The sequence below is a fragment of the Agelaius phoeniceus genome, chromosome 4 (genome assembly GCF_051311805.1).
Source record: "Agelaius phoeniceus isolate bAgePho1 chromosome 4, bAgePho1.hap1, whole genome shotgun sequence".
Lineage (NCBI taxonomy): Eukaryota > Metazoa > Chordata > Aves > Passeriformes > Icteridae > Agelaius > Agelaius phoeniceus.
In genome coordinates this window covers 15,088,963-15,100,723 of record NC_135268.1, presented here as the reverse complement: position 1 = coordinate 15,100,723, position 11,761 = coordinate 15,088,963, and the positions used below count along the sequence as shown (strand labels likewise).

Genomic DNA, 11,761 nt, shown 5'->3' with positions numbered 1-11,761 from the left:
GAAATGAAATAGACCTTAGCATTTAAAGTGAGAACTTCTTTAGCCCTTAGTTATTCTCTTTACACATATATTTTAAACCCAGTTCTAGGGTAGACATGCATTTCAAAACTAGTTCTGACCATAGGAAGTAACTTTGTCTGACATTGTGGATAGGAAAACCACATTTCACAGCTTACCTTCTCTTCTGTCTCCTGCCAGTCAGTAGGAGCCCTCATGGGCCAGTCTGGTGGGACAGTGGGCAGGAACACCTCTGCTGCTTATAGCCTCTGCTGAAGCCAGCTTTATTTAGAGAAGTACCAAAGCCTAATGAAGCCCTTTACTCAGCACTGCTGATGCCACACCTGGAGAACTGTGAAGGCCAATGGCTTCCTGGCCTGCATCAGCAAGTGTGGCCAGAAGGACCAGGGCAGTGGTGATCCCCCTGTACTTGGTACTGCTGAGGCCACACCCCAAATCCAGTGCTCAGTTCTGGATCCCTCACTACAAGAAGGACATTGAGGTGCTGGAGTGAACCAGAGAAAGGAAATAGAGCTTGGGAAGGGTCTGGAGCAGAATTCTGATAAGGGAGATAAGGGTGTTTAGTCTGCTGAAGAGGAGTCTCAGGGGACCCCTCATGCTCTCTAAAACTACCTGAGAGGGGATTGTAGCCAGTTAGGGGTTGGTCTCTTCTCCCAGGTAATAAATGACAAGACAAGAGGAAATTGCCTCAAGTTGAGCCAGGGGAGGTTGAGATTGGATAATTAGGAAAAATATGTTCGCTGGAAGGGTTGTCAAGCTGTGGACCATGCTGTGTGGGTAAGTGGTGGTGTCACCATCCGTAGGGGCACGCATAACCCACATACAACCCATTTGCTTTTGCAGTTTAGATGTGGCACTTGGGGACATGGTCTAGTGGTGGACTCGGCAGTGCTGGGTTACCACCTTTAACTCCTAAGGGTCCTTTCTAAGCTGCAGGACTCCGCGGCTCAGTGCGCGAATCCCAGCGCGGGGGCCGGCATCAGGCGCGCTCCCAGGCCGTGCCGCAGTGCATCCTTTGTGCCACCAGGCGGCGGCAGCGAGCGCCGCTCTGCCCCCCCGCTCCCCGCCGGGCGGGCGGGCGCTGCTGCGGTGCCGCGCTCCGGGCACCAGGCGAGCGCTCGGCGGGCGGCGCTGGGCGGGAGCGGCACCGGTGCTCCACAGCCTCTGGATCGCCCTGCGCTCACCGCATCCTGGTGATCCACAGCCTCTGGATCGCCCTGCGCTCACCGCATCCTGGTGGTCCACAGCCTCTGGGACTGCCCTGCGCTCACCGCATCCTGGTGCTCCACAGCCTCTGGGACTGCCCTGCGCTCACCGCATCCTGGTGCTCCACAGCCTCTGGGACTGCCCTGCGCTCACCGCATCCTGGTGCTCCACAGCCTCTGGGACTGTCCTGCGCTCACTGCATCCTGGTGGTCCGCAGCCTCTGGATCGCCCTGCGCTCATCCCGCTGGGAGATCTGCGCTACTGCGGAGAACTGACACGGAGAGCTTGTGCCAGCACCCAGCGCGGGACGTTAAATCACAGCTGAGGCTGTTTCATCGCCCCCTCCGGGCAGGAAAAGCTCCCAAGGCCAAGAGAGGAGGGGAAAGGAATGAAGTGCTTTGAGGCACAGGTTTCACGGTGGTCACATAACTCAAGTACACTACAGGTACTATTGCTGGACATCATTATGGGAAATAAATACAAACGCGTACATCCTGGTCTCCACGGAGGAAATACGCTGGGTTTTGTCCCAGCTAACAAGCTCCCGATAAAATTTACTCTGAGGCACTGGGGAGACCCTGCAGGAAAGCACCCTCCAAGCTATCCCATTCCTTCAGCAATACAGACTAAGGGTTACAGTGTTGAAGGCAGTTCTTATGTGGCAATTACTCTGAGATACTTAAATCAACTTACTGTTACCATCTTGGTCCCTCTCCCAGTTAAGGAGTTGGGAAACTCCCATTTTTGCTAGAACATTTTTCCCCATGCACAGATGGAAACACTATGCGGAGGTTTTGCCGTGGAGGAGTTTGCTGAGAGTGGGATATCCTGGGAACCCAGATACCTGAACTACTCCTGCTTGCAGTCGTCATCCTGTGGGTTACCCTCAGAGACAAAACTGAAGCAGGGAATTTGAAATGTGTTTTCCAGTTATTGGTTCCTGTGACACTGTGCAGACAACCCCTATGAGTGCTGCTGATGGGGCAAACCACAACCCTGGCCAGACACAGGATACAACAGCAAAGATCTCATCTGTCACCCGCAGGCTGCAGAGTCTCAGCAGGACTTGGCTGGGACTCGTGCTTTGTGCTCTTCGTCTTCATGGAGCTGGCACTCACAGTGTCTTTTCAAGGAAAGGGAAATACTCACTAATATGAATCAGTGCAGTAGGAATTGCAACGCTGCTTCTTTAACTGGCATGAGGGTCATGTTACGTGATTTATTTCTGTACCAGAGGCCAAGGTTATATTTAATGTGCCCTTTGTATGCTTGCTGGGATTGAGGCAGGCAGATGAGCAGACACAGGTCTCAGAAGAACTGCTGAATTCAGAGCTGGTCCTGATGATGAGCAGCAGGACACAAAAGCAATTTTGTCAGTATTTACAGATATATTGCATTTCCAATGGAGCAGGTGATTACTGCCCTGTGCAGACATGGACACAAGGGAATAACTCTGTGGGGAGACAGATTTTTGCCCATGTCATGATTTGGGGAAAGGGCATTAGAATAACTTTGCAGCTCACCTGCCATGTCACCCCCAGCTTTTGCTGTTGCCCAAGATGTCTATGAGCATTTTGGTAGGAAGGGACATGATGAAAAGCCACTGTGGTCCTGCATTTGTAATTCTGTGTCATGGTTTAATCCCAGCCAGCACTTCAGTCCCACAAAGCCACTCAGTTGCTCCTCTTCCCTGGTTAAAGGGGGAGAGAATCATAACAGTAAAAGTGAGAAAACTCATGGGTTAACAGAAAGACAGTTTAATAGGTAAAGCAAAAGCTCCACACACAAACAAAGGGAAAGTAGGAATTCAGTCACTGGTTCCCATGGGAGGAGTTCAGCCACCCCCAGGAGAGCAGGTGACTTGGGAAGACAAACACCATTACTCTGAATGTGCTTCCCTTCTGCCTTTTCCCCTCACCTTCACATGCTGAGCATGACTCCATATGTTATGGGATATCCCTCGGGTCACTTAGGGTTGGCTGTCCTAGCTGTGTCCCCTCCCAGCTCCCTGTGCACCCCCAGCCCCTCACTGCTGGGGTGGGATGAGAGGCAGAAAAGGCCTTGGCTCTGTATAAGCCCTGTCAGCAATAACAAAAACATCCCTGTGTTACAAACACTATTTCCAGCACAAATCCAAAACAGAATTCATGCCAGCTACTAGGAGAAAAGTAACTCTACCCCCAGCCAAAACCAACACAGACTGGTTCTATGAGAGAGCCCAGTTATTAAAAAGGAGGCACAAGGAGGTCCCCTAACCACAATGTCCTCATAACTAATCATTTTCCTTTAGCACCCAAGAGAGACACAATCAAAAGTCCACATCTTCACCCAGCAAGGCTGCAAATAAAACCAAATGGGTTTTATTTATTTACCTCAAAATCTCCACAGCATTATACTCATTCCAGATAAACACCTACACAGCATGAGAGACAGGTTTTCTTGGTGTCAGGCAATTAAACCTTTATCAAGGTATGATTCAAAACACCAGGTTACAAATCACTGTCATCAAACATTGCTGGAGGTTATGTTTGCCTGATTCTTTTCTACACCTTACTAACCATTAACTTTCTGGAATATGCTCTTTTAGATTTGTCAGAGAGTAACACAGAACTTGAATTCAGGTACATGGATGAGTCTTAAAATACTGGAAAGAACGTTGTGAACATTCGTTAAAGCTGCTTGTGCCTTCATTTATTGGCTGTTACATTAACTTGAACCCATGTCATGTTATGGAGAAGTATGCACAGATACGAAGCTGTCAGATGTGTCACAGCTAATTGTGTTGGACTCCAAAGAGCCTGAGGGTCTGTCCTGTCAGCTGGATTGTGCACCTGTAACTGATACCCACCTGACCATCTTATACATGCTGGGAAGGTGCCCAGCGAGGAGCTGGGGCAGCTGCCAGGTCACTGATTTCTGACTGTCGCACGCTGACGTCTGTGAAATTTGACTTTGCTGTGCTACACAATTACTTAAATGCATTACCTACCCTTTGAGGCAAACAAATCAAATTTGCTGCTGCTGCTGTACACTGTGTTGTACTGGGCACTGTGCTTTTTCTTTATTCCAGCCTTACACCATCAAAGCTGTCATTGAAAGAAGATGTAAAATGGAAGGCAAAAAACTGTCTGCATTAAGTGACATTTTACTGTATAGGCCATGCTGGATGGAGTCCTGTTTATCTCCTCTCTGTTGCTCATAGTCATATCTTTTAGAAAGGAGAATATTTTGCATGGTTTTATCAAACATTTTGAACGTAGTTCATGCAAAGATCAAGTGTTCCTATGTGGTCAATAAGTGATGAGCCATGTTTAAAATGCATCAGTTAAAAGACAATCTAAAAGTGCTGCTTTTCCAAAGGATCACGCAGAATTCAGAACATGCTGAACTCAGAAACAGGTACATCATGACTGCTGTGGGAAGTGGAGGCCAAGCAAAAAAGTGACAAGGTGCCTGTTGAGACAAGGAGGTATAAATCTTGCAGGAACAACAGCCAACTCCACTCACCTTTCACAGGATATTAATGCTGACCCTAAGACCTGGCCTTGACTCCCCTGAAATGAAGAGAACCAGGGCCTGTGTCTGTCCATGTCTCCTCTGTGCCAGAGTGCTGCAGTTCAGCCCCTGCAGAGGTACCTTGCAGAACATCTGGGTTTCCTCCTCAGCTTACAGGCACTGTGTGTGGAAAGGATCCTCCACGTCAGCTCTGCAGTCTGGGCCCAGATTTGGGCAGCATTTTGGAAAAGATGCACTCTAGCATCTCAATGGCTGTTCACACTGTGATTTAGGGTTAACAGCTGTTAAGAGAGAAGCAGCACGTACATGTTTTTGTTTGTCACAAGAACATTTAAAACCAGACCTCGTAAATCTGCAAACAACAGTGGTGTTGGCAACACACTGTGCTCTGTGCAAGGGAGAACTCTGGCCAACCATAGCTGGAGCATGATGATCACAGGGAGGAAGAGAATGGGGCCAGGGAAGGGAGAGATTCAATAATTAGATGTGCTCTCACAAAGCATTTTGGCTGGTTCTGTGCTACAGGAAAAACCTCTTTCTTTGCGACACCAAGTATAAAACATATTTTCACTTATTTCAATACACTGGAAAAACAGTCATTTCTCAGTGGTGTAGAAAAAGATGAGAACTTAAATACAGACTGGGAGCAATCTGAAACCCAAAGTGAGAGAGAGGAACAAAATCATGCACAGATGCAACTGCACAAAGTGACTCACCTGAAAGACAAAAGGCTGACCAGCTCACAAGAGTCTCAAGGAGCAGAGACCAAAGGCATGTAGAGACAGGACCCATGAGAACCTGTGAGGGAACACTTCTGTTTACTGAGGTTTTCCCATCTGATGGGATAACCATATGTGTTTTCATTCAGGACAACTGGGCCAGGCTTGCCCAGGGTTAGAATACAGTAGGTGACTGAAACAGGATGAGCCTACCTGCTCAAATTACCATTCCCTTAACTGGGTGAAAAAAACAGGTAGGCTCTGCCACCCTCTGTCACAGTAAAGGCAAGAATTAAGGCCATACTTCATTTTTGTTTTCATCAATATTTACTATCATTTCTTTCAAAGCAATTCTTTTAAACATAGCCTTCTGGATGACCCTCCACCTGGTTTTGGAAACATTCAAATAACATTCCTAAAGATCATCCCAGGCAGTTAATCCTGCACAGGTGGATTAAGAACCGTGTGACATTTAACAGTGTAACTATCACACCTCCACCCTGTGAACAAAGCTAAATGCAAATATTACTTCTTTCTTCTCCCTGTATTGAGTTGTTCTGAGAACTAAGCAGGTATTTCCCTGAAATGCTGACAATAAAATTTGTGTTATTCAATCAGCACAAATGTAGAGTTTTGGAATAATCAGAAATGGAAGAAGATGTCAGCAGCAGATATTCTGCAAGTGCAGAATCACAGCACCCCAGATTCCCAGTGCCTGTAATAGGCCTTTACAAAAAGTAGATGGCAAAGCAGCTCAGATCACACACAGAGAAGGTTTCTACATGACATTCTCATGTCAAACCCAAAGATTACACACAGCTGAAGCTTCCATTCAATGCTGGATATGATTTTGAATGCATCCATCTTCCTGTGGACACAGTGCTGTCCATGCTAAGTCAAAATTTGGAGGATTCTCCGAAATTTCCATATACTATGGGTCAGGACCTGCAAGTTTCCAGGGTCACTTGTAAACACAAGATTTCATGAAATTGTTTGCATTTCAAAATGATGCTTGAGGATTTCATTTTGCATGTGGACTCTGGTTTTTCTGGTTTTATATAAACAGGTAATTTAATTTGAATATTGCTTCTATTTTGGTCTTACAGAAGGGGCATGGATTTACAACACTGAATGCTTATTATCCTATTCTTAATTGCTCTTAAGATAAAGCAGTAACCCTTTCCATAACAGCAGGCAGTGATTGGAGTAACAACTGGTAAGTAAAGATGAGTAGGAAATAAAAAGGCACAGGAAATAAAAACTGCTAGTAAGTATAATAATACCACAGGCTGTGTCACACATGAGCTGTCTTCTGTATGATTTCTACTTTGAGGAATTTGTGCTGATTTCTGCCCTCAAACCCATAAATACAAAGAAGCAACTGCTTTCAGAAAGCACTCTCTTTTTCTGTGTCAGTTCTAGAAACTCTTGAGAGTTCCAGAAAGAAAAACATGGCAAAGCAAGAAGCTACTCCTACACATCAGGCTTACCTAAAGAAACAAGTATGAGAATCTCTTAAAGAATGCTTGTCAGCCATTACCTCACTTCACCTGCCCTATTTTCCAAGTTTGCCCCCAGAGACCCCAGAACTGCTGGGGCATCTGATGAGGCTCCCACGGGGCTGATGACAAACACCAGGCAAGTGCCCTCCATTCAGATCACTGTAGCACATTTCCCCTGAGCAGCATATGTTTTCTTGAAGATGCTCAGCTCAGTTCTGCTAAAGCTGCCTTAAATCCCAGATATCCATAGCAAATAAGGAAGCCAATCCAAATCAGAATTAATACATAACTGGAAAGCTTTGGAGAAGAGCAGGAGATATTCTTTATGTTAATGATGCCTCCAGGATTCTCCATCATTAATGGCTTTACATTCTTATTGATCATAAATGCTGAATGTGGGGTTGAAGGATAAATTATGTGATGCCCCAGACAGTTGAGATGTAAAACATAAATTAAAAGGATGCAGGTTGTGCAGCTAAGAGCTGTGCTTGCTTTCTCTTTCAATGAGGAACCACAAGTCACAAGAATTGTCTTGCGGTGGTGGGTGAAGCGTAGACAAATGAGAAATAAACGCCCCATTGCTCAGGGCTGTTGGATAACACAGCCAATGTGAGCATGGACAGCTCCTCCACCCCTCTGGAAGCCTATGCCAGCTCAGAGGTGTGTCCTTGCTTGTCTGGAAAAAAGCCTGGCAGGCAGCAAGCTTCCCTCTGAGCTCCAGGCTGTTGGGCAGTCAGGAGCTGCGCATGACCCAGCAGTGCTGGAAACGAGTGCCTTTAATATTGCAAGGCTGATCCGAGTCCAGCAGGATACTTAATAGCATGGATTGATTGCTAAAGAAGAGTGGTTGCCAAGGAAACCACTTAAAAGCCTGCTTTAAAATATTTGCTACATATTCAAAAGCCACAATCATTTCCTGCTGTCAAATTACAACAGCTCTTCAAAAATAATTTGGAATATTCTTTAATCATCAAGGCAGAAATAGCCACGTGGTTCTTCTCAGCAGGCAGATGACTGAATTCTGATCCATAATATTATCTTTGTAAAACCAAAGCTGTGATACTGAAACAAAGTCAGCTGTGCTGCTGTGCAACCATCCCAAAAATCAGATCTTTCAATTTCATATACAAATAATACAAAGTTATCATGCATGGCATCCTCATATTTTGAAGCATCACAACTTCTAACTTATGATACTTCCTAATAGAATAATACAATCATTTAGGTTGGAAAAGTTCAAGGAGAAATTCAATTTACACAGCTTACATGTTGTAATTGGAGAATGCCAAAGGCACAATGTGAAGGGCTAGGAACACTCTGTTCTAACTCACTTTTCCCTGCATTAAGATGACATCTTCTTCACAAGGGGCACAAAAAGCTCAGCCAAACCTTTTTTTTTTGTCTGTTTCCAAATAAACTACTTGAATACTCCAAAGCCATTTAAGTCAGGATAAACAATTCAAACATTTTCTTTTACTTTAGGAAACTCAGTGTGTTGGGTTAGTTAACTTTCTCGTAGTTATCCTCAGCACTGTGGTTTGTATTAGTAGCTGGAGTGGTGTTGAAAACACAGCAGTGGTTTGGCTACTGCTGAGCAGTGCTGGTACTGCTCACTGAGGAGGGGGAGTGACAGTGGCTTCACTAGGTGGCTGCTCAGGTCAACCCACCACACCAGGGATCACCAAAGAATGAAAGCTGACTTCCATTTTAATGACAACAGCCAATCCTCTAGGCATGCTCTTGATCTGACTTTCCCAGCACAGTGTTTCGATGCAGGAGTTTATTTTCCATCTTCACCAGGACAGAATCAAGCTATGTCATCTGAATTGAGAGGAATCCTGTGGGAACAGATGTACATCTGACTCCCACCTTCCTTGCAAGTGAGAACTGGTTCAGAGCCTGAAGTTTGATCTGGGCAGTCCTGGGAATGTGCTTAAGCTACATCACAGCCCTTCTGTTTCAGAATGCCTTTTGTCTCTGTGTAAACCACGAGTCCCAAATGAAGTAGAAACTTACTGAGTAGGATAACCAGAGGAAGACTACCATATCCCAAAGTCTGAGCACAGAAGGTTTGCACATCACCCATAAAAGCATAGAGTATGAGCTTGAGAATTAAGTGCTGCACATCATTTGAGCAGCGTCAAAACCAATATTTTTTATTTCTTGTTTCTAAACAGAATGCCTATTAGCCTGCTTAGTCATGTTCCAGTGTTAACACTGTGATTATTTATACAAGGGCAATACCTGGCAAGAGTTTCAAAAAGCACATTTCCTTGGAAGTAAAAAGCTGCTTGTTACCCACACCCTGAGGACTGTGTGCAGCCCTTGTCAGCATGGAGAAGCATGGCTGCTCCACCAGGGCTGGGGATAAGGGAGATGGTGAGGCAGGCAGGAACCTCCCTGACAGCTCCATGGCACCTAAGGAGTGCCAGGCCAGCTGGGGACAGCAACAGGGCATCAGCTGCAGTCCAGGGACCACCAGGCCTGACCACAGAGACTAGCCAGATGCGAGGTCAAGACAGAGGATCTGTCAGCCAGGGAAGCAGAGGATCAGTGAGGTACCAGGCCAGGAATGGGCACACCCCCAGCATGGCTAAGGCAAGGGTCTGAACTTAAATTTGGCTCCTGATCCAAGGAAAAGAGATCCCCAATAGGCTTTCCTGCTGTTCTTTTCTCATCACCAATGTCCACGCTGAGAGCTGGAGTATCCAGAGCTGTCCATGAGCTGCTGAGAGGCAGTCAAGTGGTCATGGCAGGGGTGACACAGTAGCTCACCTAATTTTGAAGGGTTGCCTTTGAAAAGTGCTGTGAGAAATTATAGCTGTTGCCAGTTATTTGAATGTTGATGTTAAAACAGTGGCCACTTCACTGTAGACACAGGTTGTTTTCTGGTCTCTTCTGACCTGCTAGGAGACCTAGATTGTACAGGCAGATAATTAGCCAGAAGTGTACCATAAGGAAAAGAATTTCCCTTATGAGGACAGAAAGCATGGTGTAAGAGTAAATTCTCCAACTTTTAACATCATGTGCTTGTGAAATGGCGCTAGAATCAGTTTGCCCTGCATTTATCTCAGCTTGGTCTGAGATATGATACATGGATATTACAATGGACATTTCTTTTCACCCCACCCAGAATTCCAGCTGCTGTTTGTTAAGTTACAATGCTGGGCAGGACAGCACATAGAAAACCAACCTGCCCCTGCCCCCAGGAGCTTGGTTTGTTTTCCAGTCACACAAGACAGTCCCAGATTAAGGGTTTAGAATTTGAAGATGGAAGCTTACAGGAAAGATGAGTGAAAAAGGGAAGAAGAAGCAGGAGAGAAATAATCAGAAAAATATGTGCAAATCATTAATAAAAAGAAGAAAAAATAAAGTAGAATAGGAGGCAAGGGAGGGAAAGGTCAGGAACAAGATGAAGCAGCAAAAACAGAGGCAGTAAGACAGAAGAGACAGAGAAGCTTGCAGGAGCAGAGATTCCTTGTTAGGAGAGCTGGAATCTAGGAATACTTACCTCATCCTTTAGGGGAAAAAAAACTTGTGAGGGGAAAGTCCAAATTAACTCTTTGAAGTCAAAACTAAATATTGCAGAGTACAATTTCCTGCCTTTTGTGTTCCTGAATTTTTTTGCCTCCTGTCCTCCAAGTGTTATCAGAGGCCCCTCAAAATACCAAATGCTGCACTGCAGCCCATCCTGCCTGCCCTGTGCCCTGATCTGTTCCTCTTTGTGTTCTTGCCATTGTGCCCTGGCCTTGTCTTCGAGCCTTCTGCCTTCTCACAAAGCTATTCTTATGCTTACTGCCTCATTTTTTCCTGCTGCCTCTCCAGATGCCTCCCACTTGCCTTCCAAAGCCTTGTAAAGATAAGAGCAGTTCTACTGCACATAAGGGCTCAACATGAAACATTTATCATTTCCATGCTGGCCTTTCACTGCCAATTCAATGGGGCAGAAATTGTCTCCCAGCACTCGTGCCTCCATGTCATGTAGGACCCTGACACTTCTGAGAAGACCCCACTGGTGCTGCTCTGCAAATGTTTTACAGATAATATGCTGGTTTTGTTCTCAGTAATTCACTGTGATACACTCCTGTATGAATCTTTTGTGCTCAGGAGAACTGCTACTCTCTGCCCAATGCCAGGAGAGTTGGCAGGAGAGCTTTGTTTTTCCTGCCTCACTGAGGACAAACGGGAACCAGAGAACAACTTGCAGTGACAGATGACACTGTTGCTATATCCAAAAGACTCACAGGATCAAATTCCATTCTAAATGCTGAGTGGGACACCACACATCTGGAAACCAGAACAATCTGGTATGTGCTGCCATGTTCACCTAACCCCTTCTTCTACAGGTAGAACTGTACAGTGAGAGGTCTGAGAGGTTTTATTGCGGCTTTTCTGATCAGGTTTTGCAGCAACCAGAAACCTCACTCCAACAAAACAAAAGCTTCTTTACCTCAAAAATATATAGGACAAATTTGACAGCAACCTCCTTAACCTCCTATGGAAATTGTATTGGCTCTGACTTTTCTCTCAGGTGTCTGTTTTCGAGTACTCTGGTCTCCAGCAGACAGCACGAAATGGAATGGACAGTGTGTTTCAAGGCTTTTGTAATCAGAGCCATCTGATTTGCCAAATTGCGTCAAAGGTCAGAGATCAGCAGTAGCACAGCGTGGAGCAAATGATCCCTTTAAAATCCTGATCAGACATGGGTCTCGTCAGGAGGCAGCAGGGCTTTGCTCATGGAAACAGCTGCCTTAGAGCAGTGCACACAGCTGTGCTTTAAATCTTTCGGATATTTGTTGC

General features: G+C 45.7%; 1 long non-coding RNA gene across 4 annotated transcripts in view; it reads right to left on the bottom strand.

Moving 5' to 3' along the window:
* Positions 1–1,200: 1,200 nt before the first annotated feature.
* Positions 1,201–11,761, bottom strand: part of LOC143693932 (uncharacterized) — a 12,334-nt gene continuing 1,773 nt past the window's right edge. Inside the window, exons 3-4 of one of the 4 annotated variants that reach the window (XR_013181994.1) lie at positions 5,457–9,876; positions 1,201–5,021 (exon numbers count right to left, since the gene is read on the bottom strand). This is a non-coding gene — a long non-coding RNA (uncharacterized LOC143693932). Of the gene's footprint in view, positions 9,877–11,761 lie in introns of all 4 variants that reach the window. The other 3 variants (XR_013181996.1, XR_013181995.1, XR_013181993.1) reach the window with 3 other exon arrangements.